The sequence below is a fragment of the Meles meles genome, chromosome 10, assembly GCF_922984935.1.
Source record: "Meles meles chromosome 10, mMelMel3.1 paternal haplotype, whole genome shotgun sequence".
In the NCBI taxonomy this organism is placed as follows: Eukaryota; Metazoa; Chordata; class Mammalia; order Carnivora; family Mustelidae; genus Meles; species Meles meles.
Window position 1 is genome coordinate 72,388,606 of NC_060075.1, and position 14,944 is coordinate 72,403,549.

At 40.2% G+C, this 14,944-nt stretch overlaps 1 protein-coding gene and 1 pseudogene across 3 annotated transcripts in view; both read left to right on the top strand.

The window, feature by feature from the left end:
• Positions 1 to 14,944, top strand: part of CDK6 (cyclin dependent kinase 6) — a 239,383-nt gene that overhangs the window by 204,265 nt on the left and 20,174 nt on the right. The gene's annotated exons all lie outside the window — the stretch shown is intronic.
• Positions 10,168 to 10,251, top strand: LOC123952337 (annotated as a pseudogene).

Genomic DNA, 14,944 nt, shown 5'->3' on the forward strand with positions numbered 1-14,944 from the left:
GAGATTTTGCCCAGAGATATGGCCTGAACAACAGCATTGAATCTTTGCACATTTAGACACAGTGAGAAAAAGAGGAGAAACCATAGATGGGTGCGGATGGGGTGGGTAACACAGTATTAAGCAAAAATGAATGACTCTGGAGTGAGAGTTCATTCTGTTTGCTCCTTGATTGATTCTCTGCTGAGAAGCCGAGTTTACCTCCCAGCCGTTCTAACTCCTGCATCCACATAGTTGATTATTTCTGTGGCAGGTCTGGGGTATACAATGGGCCAGAAGCCCTGGTTATCTGTCCTTCACCGAGGAGCGGAGGTGAAGCGGCCCCCTGCCTGCACTCCTGATTCGTTAATCAGTTACAGAGCCAGCTTTGGAGCCGGGGTCCTTTCCATTCCACGTGGCTAAGTGCTTCTATCTTGTTCTAAAGAAGTCTCTACTGGGAGCACAACCGACCCTGTTCTGGAAATAGCCTTGTTACCTGACAGGAGCGTCTGCCAGGGTGACTGATTGTTTGAAAGTGTTCTGGGGAGCTGGGATTTAATAAGTTTTGTTTTCCCACAAGAGGAAGTAGTGATGAATCCTACACCAAAAATAACACCGTAACTGCTAATTCTGCTTAGTAGGTGGTTTCCCAGGGATGATCCAATGCAATGAGTCATCACTCTGATTGCTTATTAGCACATTATTTCTCTTTTTTACTAACCCTCAGTGCTTTGGGTTACATGTTTTTTTAACCTTTTATAGCCTTTCTGGGAGCCTTACAGTCTTCATACTACTGAGTATAAACCATTCCCCCCAACATGACCCTCTTTTCCTTTGTCCACCATCCTTCAAATCTGAAATAATCCATGACTTGGGACAGCAGTCAGGATTATGACCTCAGACAGCAAAGGACAGTTTCTCCAGTTGGTAACAGCTCCATTTCATGCCCAGTAAAATTTAAAAATGTAGACTAATGTAAACAAATGTGTGGGACCTATATTGAGAAAACTGTTAAGTTTGACTGAGAGGGATAAAATACCTGCATAGATACGGAGAATAGTTAAATGATAGGAAGATGTTACATTTTCCTGAAAAAGATACAGGATCTCTCCAAATTAACTCATGGGTTTGCAACTCCAATCAGGATCCCAGTGGGATTTTCTAAAATGCATTTGAAGAGTTCAATTAGTGAAAATAGCAAAGAATTAAAAAAAAAAAATTATGAAGGGAAGTTTTCCACCCCGAAGCCCTAAATTGCAGCTATAATAATAAAAAACAATCTAGGGGCACTTGGGTGGCTCAGTTGGTTGTGCGTCTGCCTTTGGCTCAGATCACGATGTCAGGATCCTGGGATCAAGCCCTACATCAGGCTCCCTACTCCCTGTCCCTCTGACCCCCCTCCATACTCTCTCTCTCTCTTACAAATAAATAAAATCTTTAAAAAAACATATATATAGGGTTTTTTAAAAAAGCAATCTAGTACCAGCAGAAGAAATCATAGCAAAAGACCCCAATTTAGAAAGTGATGTGACTTACCAAATCATAAAACCTGTAGGACAGAATGGCTTGTTTAACAAATAAGATAGGGTAACTAGTCAACTTGTTGGGGTAGGGGAGGGAAATGGTAATCTCATTGGAGTCTTTATTCTTTATGGAGGAGCAAATGAAGAGGTAGTTAAAAGAGTTAAGTGTTAAAAAAAAAAAAAAAGAGTTAAGTGTTAAAAATGAAACCGTAAAAGGATAAAGAAACTATAGGAAATACTTTTGACCCTAGAATGGACTAGACTTTCAGCGCATTAAAAAGTCACAGAGGGGGTTCCTGGGTGGCACAGACAGTTAAGCATCCGACTCTTGGTTTCGGCTCTAGTCATGATCTCAGGGTCCTGCGGCGCAGATCCTGCGTAAGACTTTCTCTGCCTCTCCCTGTTCCCCTCCCCTGCCTCAAATAAAGTAAATCTTCTTTTTTCTAAGTCAGGAAGAAAAATATTAATATACCTGACTGTATAAAAATTGAAAACTTCATCAAAAAATTAAAATACCTCGAAGTTAGAAAGGACTGGGTAATCTTGGAGAAAAATGTATGTATGCAATGAAGAAGAGAAAGTCATGATTTCCTTAATGAATAAAGAGCTCTTAAAATGTATTGGGAAATCCATAGCATACCTCAGTGTAGCTGTACCACTCTCCTGTCCCATTATGCCCAAGTCACAGTGCTAAATAGGTTTTATAAACAGAATGCAGTTCAGACAACCCAAGAGAATGAGAGAAATGTCGATCTTATTTTTCATTCACATATTTTTGTTCAGAGACAGTTTAAGGAAACTACACATTACACTATAAATACTTGAGGACAGTTTGTCCACACTGACACTTCCATTTCCTAAAATGAAACCCTCACGGGCCCACAGGGAGAAAAAAGGCTGGCTTTGTTAACCAGCTTTATTTCAGCAAGCACATCCATATGGTAAGAACTTCCTCTGATGAGTCACCCAGAGTTGTCAAACACCAACTTTCCTTTGTTTGACCCATGCAGAAATAAGGTCTGTGGAAACACAACGCAAGAGTCTGAATCATTTAATTGTGGGGTTTTTTTCATATCTGAATTTGTATCCGTCACAAACCCAGGGTGTCCACCCTAAAAAATGGCATTCTTCAAATATCACTGAAAAAATCCCATTCATATGGGTCTGTTCTGTCCAGATAGTCTGTGAAATTTCTAAGGAATGTTGTGGGCTTTGCTTCCTGTGTTAAATTGTTGAGTTATCACACATTATTGGATTCTGCCCAAAATGGGCTGGATAGGAATATTATATTCATACAGGATACCAGTTGTCTGTACCATTCAGAAAGGAAAAAAAAAAAAAGATAATTATTGCTTCTTGTCATAAGATAAAACTCTATCTAAAAGGGTAGGTAGAAATGTGTGTGCAGATAATTCTTTTTTAAATATCTCCTTGATTCTTGTCTTCATAGAGGCTTGAATCATATTCAGTCACAGCTTTGTTATGACTGCTGGCCACTTTCTTGTCTCTTTGTTCTGGTTCAAACCAAGGACTCTGGAGCCCGGATTCAGATCCTGCTCTGAGGGAGGGTACCATCCTTCGTCTGGCAAAAGAGGGGAGATCTGTAGAGATACCATTTTATCCGTTTGTTTATAAAAAGAGAAAAGAATTGAGGTGATACTTGTGATTTTTTTTAAAGTACCCACCCATCATTAAAAATATAAATGTACTAAATAAGCCTTTAAGAAAATTAAGGTGGCTCTTGGATCAGAATAATTTTATCCTGAGAAAATAAACGCTAACTTTTGCTGATCACGGCACTATTCTCTCAATACTAGTGTCACATGGGGACGGCATCACAGGGCCAGCACCCATATTTGTGTGCTAAGAAGACTTTTTTTTTTTTTTTAAGGAAAAATGAGAAAATCAGTCTTCTGCTATTTGGAGTATTTTTAACCAAAGATTGAATCCAATTTGAGGATATTTTTGGATCATTTGTCATACTCTCTGAGTTGATACTTTTGGTTCTTTTTTGAGCAAAAGTGCTTTTTTTTTTTTTTTTTAAGTAAGCCACTTCAACCAACAGACACTTCTATTTGAGAAAATTTCTAGTGATTATTTTCCCCCAGAATCAACATTAAAACCGTCAGCCCTGGATTACGTCATTTCGATGACAGATGGTTGATGTCAATATTGGAGTGTTTGCAAGAGAAAGCGTGTGTGCATGAGCACAGAGATGCTCAGAATTATATACTAAAAGGCACACCCACGGTAGAGCTTGTAACACTCTCCGTGGGAACATGTTGTGTCATAGACAAAGCCTGGTGGATTCCTAGAATGTATATAAGAAGTGGCTTTGAAAGCCACATTTTTGTACCCCTAATGTATGTAATATTTGCTCTTAGGGTGTGTCGTCATCAGATGGGCTGACTTTTACATTTGCTAACTTTTATTCCTTTTATATTGCTTGGAGGGCAGTGCATCAGAGAGAGAAAACTTGATTCGCTTGCCTCACCTTGAGTCGGTGTGGCTATTTTGTTTTCCCTGTGTGTTGCTGATTAATCTCAGCACCTATTCTGCTACACCTAGGCAGCATTTAGAATCCTTTCTCAGCCCAGCTTGAAGCCTCTTGCTACCAGTGAATTAGATTGGACAAGATGAAGATACTTACTGTTGTCTTCGATAAGTAGCTCCGCCCCATTTCTCTTGGTGACTCTGTCTAGGCGGCGCACTTGCCTTAGAACTGTTCCTCCATGTCAATTGGCGGTGCTCTTTCCTTAGGCTACAGTTGACCCTTGAACAACACAAGGGTTAATTGAGGGCACAAACCCCTCCCCAGAGCAGTTGAAAATGGATGTATACCTTTTAGCTCCCCTTGAATTTAACTACTAATAACCTGCTGTTGACTGAAAGCCTTGTTGACGACATAGGTCAACATGTTTGTATGTTACATGTGTTAGATACTGTATCCTTCCAATGAAGGTAGAGAAGAGAGAATGTTACTAAAAAATCACAAGAGAAAATATGTTTACAGTACTGTTAAAACACAAACCCACATGTAAGTGAGCCCATGTAGTTCAAACCTGTGTTGCTCAACTGTATATATTTTTATATATTATAATATATAATATATATAATATATATTTTTGGGGGGTCAACTGTATATATTTTTACGCAGTCATTTGCTGAGAGAGAGTCATAGCATCTTTAATTATGGTATGAGGAGGGAGCTTACTGATAATCTAGTCCCTTATCACATAAAGGCAGTGAAAAAAAAAAAGAATGAAACCTGTCTGGACCACTTTCATTCATACTGTTTTTGAAAGATGCTCATCTGATTTTTCAAAACAGCCCTTAGAAATAACCATGATTTTTTTTTTTTTTTTTTTTTTTTTTAAGATTACTCTCTCTCTCTCTTAATTTCTTTTCCTTTAGCTTCTTGTTCTGGGTTTCCTGTAGAGGGCAGCCAACGATCCCCTTCTGCCTAGGACAGAGAGGCTTCCTGGGATACAGGATTTTCAGTGCTAACACTAGGGCCATCATGGGCAGACTGCACTGGTTGGTCACCCTCTTCCTGGATGCCCTACCCAAATGGCCCGTACAGAGAGGAACATGGGTCCCAAGGTTCTCACTCATGGACTAACTAACTCCCAGTTACAGCTTTTCTTTCTGTCCTAGGAAGGCACAATATAAAGAAAGGTTAGGGATGGTAGACAGATAATTTTAAAATGGGGTCTGATGATAGAAATACTTCACCCTTGCGAGTTCCTGCTTCTTAGGTTTGACTCAGATTTCTTTTCCCTCTGCTAAAACTTTCTTTCAAATGCAAAATGTTGTAGTAGTTGGTCTGATATTAGGATAAGAGTGAGGATGAAAATGTAATAATACAACGAGGAACCCAGCCTGTAGAAAATACTCGGTGTATGACATTTCTTTACTGCCTTAAGAACTTCCCTGAGCAGGGTACCTGGGTGGCTCGGTTGATTAGGCGTCTGCCTTCGGCTCAGGTCAGGATCCCAGAGTCCTGCGATCGAGCGCCATGTCAGGCTCCCTGCTCTGTGAAGAGTCTGTTTCTCCCTCTCTCCCTGGTATTCTCCCTGCTTGTACTCTTCTCTCTCTCTCTGTTAAATAAAAAGAACTCACCTGACAATTCACAGACCTGTACCCCTGGGGCTAATAATACATTATATGTTAATTAAAAAAAAAAAAAACTCACTTGAGCAGTGTGAACAGAGAACAAGAAATAAGGAAGGCACTGTGAAAGTAATGAACATATAATTAGGCAAAAAAAAAAAAAAAAACCTTACCAGAAAGTATATAAAATGAGCACTTGGATCCCAGACACAGAATGAGACAGATCATGTTTGTTGCTCCTCTTGGACAAGAACATTTTCAGAGAGAGAAGACTTGATTCATTTGGGTCAACTTGAGTCCAGGTGGCTAATTTGTTTCTAATTTTAAAGGCTGGAAAAATACTGTATTTAGTAACATGAGGAGGAAAGTGTGTCTTACCACCACAGCCACCAAATTCAGTGTTGAAGCCCTACCCCCCAACTTTGATGTTATTTGGGATTACTTAGGGTTCTTTAGGTCAGGAGGGTGAGGAACCCATGATGACATTAGTGCCCTTATTAGAGACCCAAGGGGGCTTGGTCTACCTCTACCATGTGAGTACACAGCAAACAACTGGTCATCTGCAAAGGGAGACAGTCCTCACCAGACACCAATCCTATTAGCACTTTCATCCAAGACACCCAGCCTCCGGAACTAGAGGAAATAAATTTCTGTTGTTTAAGCCACCCAGCCTGTGGTCTCTTGTTAGGGCAGCCAAGTCGACTAAGACAAGAAAAGATAGCACCGCAACAACAGAAAGGCAATTCTTTAATTAAATAAGTATTTAAGAGCAATAATTATTTCTGGCAAACAACAGATAATACTTGTTGAGGTGGTTAGAAATCTTTTTTTTTTTTAATCTTAATGACCACTTGGGCTTCTTGAGTCATCTGTAAAATTGACTAAGTCAGTAAGTATATTAATTTGTAAGTTTTGTGAGTGTTTCAGGAGTCTCCAGTGGTTTGGTGAGGTCTGGTTTAATTTTAATTCTCAATTTTGAATTGAAAAAACGGTAGGGTTTTCCTGTCTGCCTCTCTTAGTGCTCGCTCGTTCTCAAGGAAGTTACTCACACATAGCCCAGTAAAATATGAGCCCTCTGTGGAGAAATACATTATTCACAGCTGGTAACAAGGAAAAATTAATCCAGCTATTTATTTCTAAGGAAACGACCAGACTCCGAGTCCCCTACTGTGGACAGATAGGGCAGCAGCATCTCCCTTCCCTGGTAAGGGTTTTTTCCTGTCAGTCTCTGTCTCCGTGGACAGAACTTCATCTCAGATTCTTCTTTTTGCCCCCGTCCTTGCCATGTATGTCTTGGGCTTTAAATTTTTTTTCTCCCTGCTCTTTCCCACCAGTGCCCCTTCCTTTCTGGGCTGGTTTCCTTCTGGAACCTCTTTCCCCTCCACACCCTCTTTAATCCCTCACGCCGTTTGGCCTCCTCCTACTCTTCTTCGAACCCTTCTCTTTCTTTGTCTTCCAAGAAGCCCATCCCTGACCTGCTTACCTGGGTGAACAAAAGCACCTGAGGGCAAAGTTCCTCTCCTGCATGCCTCTTGCTACTTCTCTGAAGGTTTGGGTGAGATTTTAGATGTAGGAGACTAATTGTCAACCAGCCCCCCCCCCCTTTTCAAATACCCCTTATTTGCAGGACAGTACTGTCTAGTGCCACAGACCAGTTAAAGCATAAATGGATACAACAATATCGGTCAAATCGGTTTGGGCTCTAAATGTGTATGCATCTGTTCGTATGTACATATCTACGCAAATACACAGGCTCGCACTTGAATTACGCAGAGGCAAACCAAGGGTGCGAATTTTGAGATGGGAGGGATGGAAGTTGATGGGAAGAAGGGAGAGAAGGCCTTCTCAGTGCAGGGAACAGAACCATTCCGGTTCATTAAATGAGTGCCATCCGGAACAGAGTTGGCAGTTAATCGCGTGCTCTGGATAGAGAAGCAAGTAAGGGCTGGCCCTGTCCGCGGAGAGCTTTCAGTTTGGTGGGACAGACCAACAGGGAACTGAGGAATAGAAGTGAGTTACATACGACTAGGGGATGCAGAGGTGGGGTGAACAGAAGGCATACATGTGGTACTATCTAGCAAGTCACAGAGCTGGGGGGTTTTTTCCTTCTGATTATAAAAGTTATTAGTGCTCATAAAGATGCTGAGGAAAGAATGATAGAAAAATGAAGAAGAAAAACAAATCACCCATAACCTTGCCATCCAGAGGAAAACAAAAGATAGTTCTGTTAAAACCTTGTTTGTACAGAGACTTTTTTGGCTTATTATTATTTTTGGCTTATTATATTTTTTGGCTTGTCAGATTAGTTCTAATCTGATAAGTCAGGTGTTGGGGGGAAATTGAGATCTTCTTAGTAGGTTACTCAGAAATTCCAGAGCACGTGTCTCCAAATGGGTGCTTGACTGAATATATGGTAAAATAAACATCACTACACTCTAACACCATGTACTTACGCCTTTTTTATATATTTGGACCTAGAACAGTTTTTGATTTTTTTTTTTTAAGATTTTTATTTATTTGTCAAAGAGAGAGAGAGAGAGCACAAGCAGGGAGGAAGCAGCAGGCAGCAGGAGAAGCAGGCTCCTGGCTGAGCAGGGAGCTCAATCCCAAGACCCTGGGATCAGGACCTGAGCCAAAGGCAGATGCTTAACTGACTGAACCACCCAGGTGTCCCCTAAAGCAGTTTTTTACCATCCTTCTGAATCCATTGTGTTTGCTTCGAAATACAGTTTCTTAACTGTTTTTTTAAACCACTTTATTGACTTACAATGCATCTACTATACAATTCACCAATATAAATTCGGTGGTTTTTAGTTTAGTATATCCACAGAGTTGGGCACCTGTTACTACAATCAAGTTTAGAATGTCTTCATCAACCCAGCAAGAAACTCTATTCCCTTTAACAGGCACATCTCATTCCCCCCAAGCCTCGCAGGCTTAGGCGGCTCCATTAATCTACTTTCCTAGCTTCGCCCCTTCTGTATGAATGGAATCATGCAGTAAATACATGGTATTTTGTGACCAGCTCCTTCTTTAGCCTACTGTTTTCAAGTGTTGTTCATGTCGTAGTAGTGCTTTGTTCCTTTTTTGTTTTGTTTTGTTTAAAGATTGTATTTATTTCTTAGAGAGAGAGAGAATGTGTGAGCATGAGCAGGGGGAGGGGCAGAGGAAGAGGGAGAAGCAGACTCCCCAGTGAGCAGGGATCCTGATGCCATGTGGGGCTAGATCCTAGGACCCTGGGATCATGACCTGAGGCGAAAGCAGGCGCTTAACCTACTGAGCCACCGGCACCCCTGCTTCATTGCTGGTTATGACTGAACCACACTCCGTTGTGTGGCTATACGACGTTCTGTTATCCCGTTGTCAACTGATGGACCTTTGGGTTGTTTCCACTTTGGGGCTGTTATGAATAATGCTGCCACATGCATCCATGTCCAAGTGTTTGTGTGCACATACGTTACCAGTATTTATCTAGGTATGCTTAACTAATCTTTTGCATGTTTTTCACTCTCAGATTTCAAAGCGCTGTTTTATACATTATTTTTTATTATAAAGGAACATGTTTAAAATTAAGTCAGTTATTTTCCGGTCTTCTTCCCACACCACCCTCTCGTCAATTTTCTCATTCAGCCTGGAAGCTTAAAACCATGCTGCTGCTTCCCCCCCAAGACATGTTGGAGTCTTTTACCAAATTCAGATCACCTTCCCTTATATGTTTTTGCGTCCTTTCCCATCTGCTCTCTCCCTCTGAGTTAGGTCCTTGTGATCTCTCTCATTCATGCCCTGACCTCCCGGTTGGCCTCCCTGGCTCTGTCTTCATCCCCTCTGAGTGACTCAGGAAACCTCTGCCACAATCAATCTTTCTAAAACACTGCTTCTGTTTGCTGTCCGTTGGAGTCAGGTAGACCAACTTAGCCACTCGCTGAGCAGTTTCCTTAGTTAAGTTTCTTTACTTCTCATATGTAAAAGGCAGTCAGTCAGACCACCTCTCAACATTCTAGTAAAGATTAAATGATTGCCTTGAGCTTTCGTCTCCCAAAGTAACATGAGGTAAACTTCTTTATTTCAAGATCCCGCATTTGTATCTCATGTCTCCCACAGAGGCAAGGATCATTATGGTAGTTTGATATATATATATATATATACACACACACACAAATATATATATTTCTAAATAATATAAATTTATATTTTAATATATTTGTATTAAAATGTGTAGTATAGGTTAAATATATGTATATTATATATTAAGACCGTATATTATATAATATTTATATTTAATATATATTTTGGGGGAAGGGTTATCTCCTAGCACCTAATGCAGCCCTGTGTGCTTAATGGGTGATCACTCAATTAGTGTTTATGAAGCAAGTCAGTTAATGGATTTTTCTGCTTAATCTGGTTTTTTGAATAGGTGGTAATTGTAAAGTGATAACTTAACATTTTTAACTTAACAGATAACAGCTCTCTCTATACCTGAACACGGGAGCAAGCATAAAATAGTAAGCAGTATATTTCAAAAGGTCATGTTATGGACATGGAAAATTCCTCTGCCAGCTTTGCACAGTGGCAATATCGTAGCCAATGAGGTTTATCCGAGGCGCGATTATTGCTAATTGAAAATTCCTCTGCTAATCAAGAAAGATAGCTGCTACAGCACAACTGTAGGTCAAATGCAGGTTACTGAGGTGTTCTATAGGGTGATCCATGACTTCCTCGTCTTTTTAGTACAATGAAGGTATTGTAACTAAACAAAACCTTTCATCTTCCCTTCTGCATGAATCATTTCCTTCCCATAACAGACATATCAGCATACACGTCTCATCTGCTAGAAAACATACCCTACTTCTAAATGTTTTCCACTGTTTGTTGAGCTTATGAATGATAGTTACATGTTCTTTAAGTTTGTTTAAAAAGGCATGTGATCTGGAACTTGGTGCCCTTTGTAATTTGACCCAAGAAAAATCACTTCACACTTAAAAGATGCGGTGAGTGTTGCTAAAACTACATACAGAGGAAGAAATGATCTTGCCAGTTTCAAGTCAATCAAACCTTATTTGAAAATCTGACATTCATTCTTTCTTTTCCTGATGGTGAAGGTGTAAGAATTGGAACAGGTGTAGAGAATAGTGACCCCAGAGGAGTAATTATTAGCCTTTACTATGATTTGGGCATCCACTGTGTGGTGACAAGTGTCCCTTTCCTTTCTTGTTCACTATGTGAAACACTTTGTTGTCATTTGTGTATAGCAGTGGCCAGGAACAAGAGAGAGGTCTACCATGTGTGAGTGTGAGAAAGTATTTGTGTGTTTAGTTGCCACTTACTGTAGGTCTCCTATAACCTGGACATTTTACAGAAAAAGCAAATAAGGTTCAAAGAGGCTAAGTGAGTTTCCTAAGGACATTCAGAGAGAAAGGACTGAGTAGCGATTCACACCCAGGATAGTTCCTCACCAAAGCCTCTGCCCTTTCCCCGGTCGACAAATATTCAGAAAAATCAACATATTGTGGGGGGATGGGAGTGGTGTGCATTAAGGGCTGAAATTCAAAAAAAGCTTTGGGGAAAATCCTTGCTAAAGAAAACCCCAAGAACCATACTGTTTTGGCATGCAGCATCTATGGTCATATGAGAAGAAAATTGACTTTGCTCTGGTTTGAAATGAATGCAGTTAGTCGTTGTATTTTGCAATAATCTCCTTTTAGTTAAAAAAATGCTTATATGTATAAATTAAAATTTATTGTTTGCAGAAAGTTTATCTTATCAGCATTAACTATTATCAAGCATAATAGTGAAGAAAGGTATTTGAAGAAAAGACTTGGAAATAACCTAAAATTCTCTTTCATAAAAACGTAACAATGTTCAGTTTCAGATATTTTCCCCCAAATATTATTTATCTTGTCAAATAAATTGACTTCAAAGAGTAGAATGGCCAAGTCTTCCAGTAGGGTCCAGTGTAGTTTATGTGGGAATTCAAAATAGAAAAGAAGTTGCAGGCCATGAGAGATGGGAGGAGGTTTATGCAAAAGAAGGTCATCATCCCAAGAAGTGAGTGTGGAGAAAATCAGACAGAAAAGGAGGATCATAGCTGAGGTGAAGAGAAAGGAAATGTATAAAATTAGAAATGGATTCGTGAAATGTAGATTCAACAAAAGTCTTTTACCGATAATGTTTATGCACCGCTACCCAAACATTTGGTTAAATTACTGAAAGAAGTCATCTGAAGTAATTAATTAATTATAGTTTTTGATATAGTAAAATACATAAAAGTTACTGTTCTTCAGTAATGCCCTGTGTAATAAAGGGATTTTTTTAGTCTATTAATCCAAAAAATAATTGCACAGGTTTTATTTGGGGATGTTCTTGGTAAGTATAATCTTTCCCATTTTGCTGATTAACCCCCTTCCCCAATATGTGTATATAAAAAAGTGTTTTTAAAAAGATATAAAACCAGGCTTCAGATTTACTGCTTTCAGTAGAATATCTCTTTTGTTAATTTTATTTTTAAATAATTAGTTTAAAAGAATTAGTAAGTATGTCACCTGGGATGGGAGGCTTCTAGGATAGCTCAGTGGTTCCTCTCCCTGCAGTGAGTTAAAAATGTATGACTTTCATTTTATGAGCCTCTGTCTCATGATACAGAGTAAAATATTCCCCTTGTATCTTCAGTCGTCATGAAGGGCCCATATAAATATGCCCTGAGATTTCCAGGAAAGGTAAGTGTTTAGGCAATAGGAAGAAACAGAGTTCAGAGTTATTTGGGACCTCCTCACATTGTCTGTGTCTGGCCATCTCTAGTTCAGCTGTCTTTTAGTCTTCCTGTGTCTTGCTCTCCCCCATGTTGGTCCTTCAGCCTTCTGCTTCCTTCCAGCTCAGCCCTATGTCATGGTAATAAAGAACCAGCCAAGTTTGACTCATGTATGTGTGTGTTTTAGCTGAATCATTCTACAATTATAAAATTATTCAAGGCAGTAAAATTAAACTCTCCCTTGCCACTAAACCAAAGCATATAGTCAAAGATGTCCATCATTGTCCACCTGAAATATGCCATAAATTACATGAGTTGAAGGGTATTTAACTCAGCTTATCTGAGGAAGGAAGAAATAGCAAAATAACCTTAGTGAAAATACAGTCCTCAGTACCTGATGCATCCAGGTCGCAGACCTGATACAGCCAAGACTTTGGACCATGGAGCCTGATTTAAAGACAAATTGTATCATAGAATTGGGACAGTCTTATTCTTACATTTTGGATTCCACTATAGTACCCCGAAGAGGTAATCAAGATGAAAACTTTCATCTTTTCCTCAAAATCCATTGTCAGCTCTCCATGCATCCAATGAACATGGCATCTTCTATCACAAACAAACTTAAACTTTCTCAGCCCCAAACTGAATAGATGGTCCTAAGAATTTGATCACATTCATGACCACTTCTTGGTCAACTAAGACTACCAGTTCCAGGTAGACTTGGCCCCCACCTTCATGTGATTCATTGCCATTACCTTGTGACCGTGTCTTTGCACCCAACTGTTTTAGAGGAGTTAATTGCATACAGTCAGGATGTAGTGGTCCTGTATAACTCAAGCCAATCCATATCTATCCTCAAGCCCAAGTAATAGACCTCATAGTCCCATGCCAGGTCTTCCTATGTGGCAAAAGTCATTCTGAGCCATATAGTGAATTGTTGCTTCGGAGTTTCTAGTATTCCCCACAGAAGGTCACAGAGAAGTGGTTATGATTCAGACCTTTCTGCTTCTTATGCTCATGAAAGCAGACCAGACTCATGAGCCAATTCTAACTCAAGGATGTAAACACACATTTCATTGTGTGTGGCCAACTCCAGCCAAGAGAGGCAAGACTTCAGGCTCTGGAAGTATGGTGGACTACATGATCTGAAAGCCCTCTACTAAAACATAGCAAATGTAAGATAAAACATAGCAAGCATTTGCTTCAGTGCACAGTGGAGCTAGCAAAAATGTTACAGTATTGCCAAGGGAGAAAAACAAAAAGGGAGCCACAAAGCAAACCAGTTGAGGGCATCAGCCCCGCCAGAGCTGAGCTTCAGGCTGGGGTCCCAGAACCCACCTCAGGAAAGAGGAGGGCTGCTGCTTCTGCCAGGTCCACTCAAGGTAGCCTGCCTTGTTTGTTTCCCAATAGCCATGGACAGTTTCTTTTAAGGGGCTCCATGATCCTGTGGGTACCAGCCTTCTTCAAGCAGGGTGAGGGGCTTGTCATGTTTACAAAGCCGCCTCACCAGCTCGTCAGATTAAAGGCGTGTCCTCGGTTCCCTCTGTGCCTGCTGACCCAGCGTGCCCATCCCTCAAGCCATCCGAGATACGTGGGACACAAAGAGGGGTCGTTTGTGTTTGTCCAAACCTCAGAATGCTGGTTATACGTAGTTTTGTAATTTTATACCTTAATATTAAGGAAACAGGAGTGTGAAAAGAAAGGGCACCGTTGTTTCTGTGCAAGCCAAGTTCTGTGCTTTGGAAAGGAAAAGAAAAATGGTGTTATCCATTAAGATGGGAGCAAAACAGTTGTAAAAGAGTGCACTGGGGGAAGAATGGAAAAATCTAGAAGGGCCTAACACTGTGTGTCGACTATACCAGAATTAAAATCAAAAACCTAATTAAGGGGCATCTAGCCGGCTCAGTCAGTTGAGTGTGCAACGCTTGATCTCAGGGCTGTAAATCAAGCCCTGTGTTGGGTATAAAGATTCCTTAAAAATAAAATCTTCCAAAAAAAAAAAAACCCCAAAACTTAAATTTAAAAAATTTAGAAGGGCCATAATACAGTAAGTATATGGAAAGAATAGAGAACTTCCATCAGTCTGGTGAATTGCTTTGTTCCTTGTTAAAGCAGGGGAAAAATTTAAAGACAGTTGGACATTGGCAAAGCAGTCTGAGTACAGAACCCAGCAGGCACCTGCTTGCGAGACACCGGGTTCTCTATAAAGTGCTCTTCACGCAGTCTCTGCACTGTTTCACCCCAGAGGCTCAGCTCTAGGGGCTGTCTGTGAGTGTGGAGAACACTAGTAACCAAAAGAAACTTATTATGATATAATGATGAAGCAGATAAGCTTTGGGGCAAGGCGGACCTGGTTTGAATTTTAAGTCTGCGTTTTATCTGTCCTTCAGTAAGTCATGAAACATCTCCAATCCTATCTGCTCATCAGAAAATAGGGGTGATAATAATACTACCTTGCCCCAGAAATTTTTGTGAGAATTAAATGAGACAATGTTTGGGAAGCACGTGGCATCACGTCAGGTTCAACATTAGTGTTCTAGAAATAACAGCTGTTAAGATTCCATTGTTTGGCTTTTCTAAAATTGAT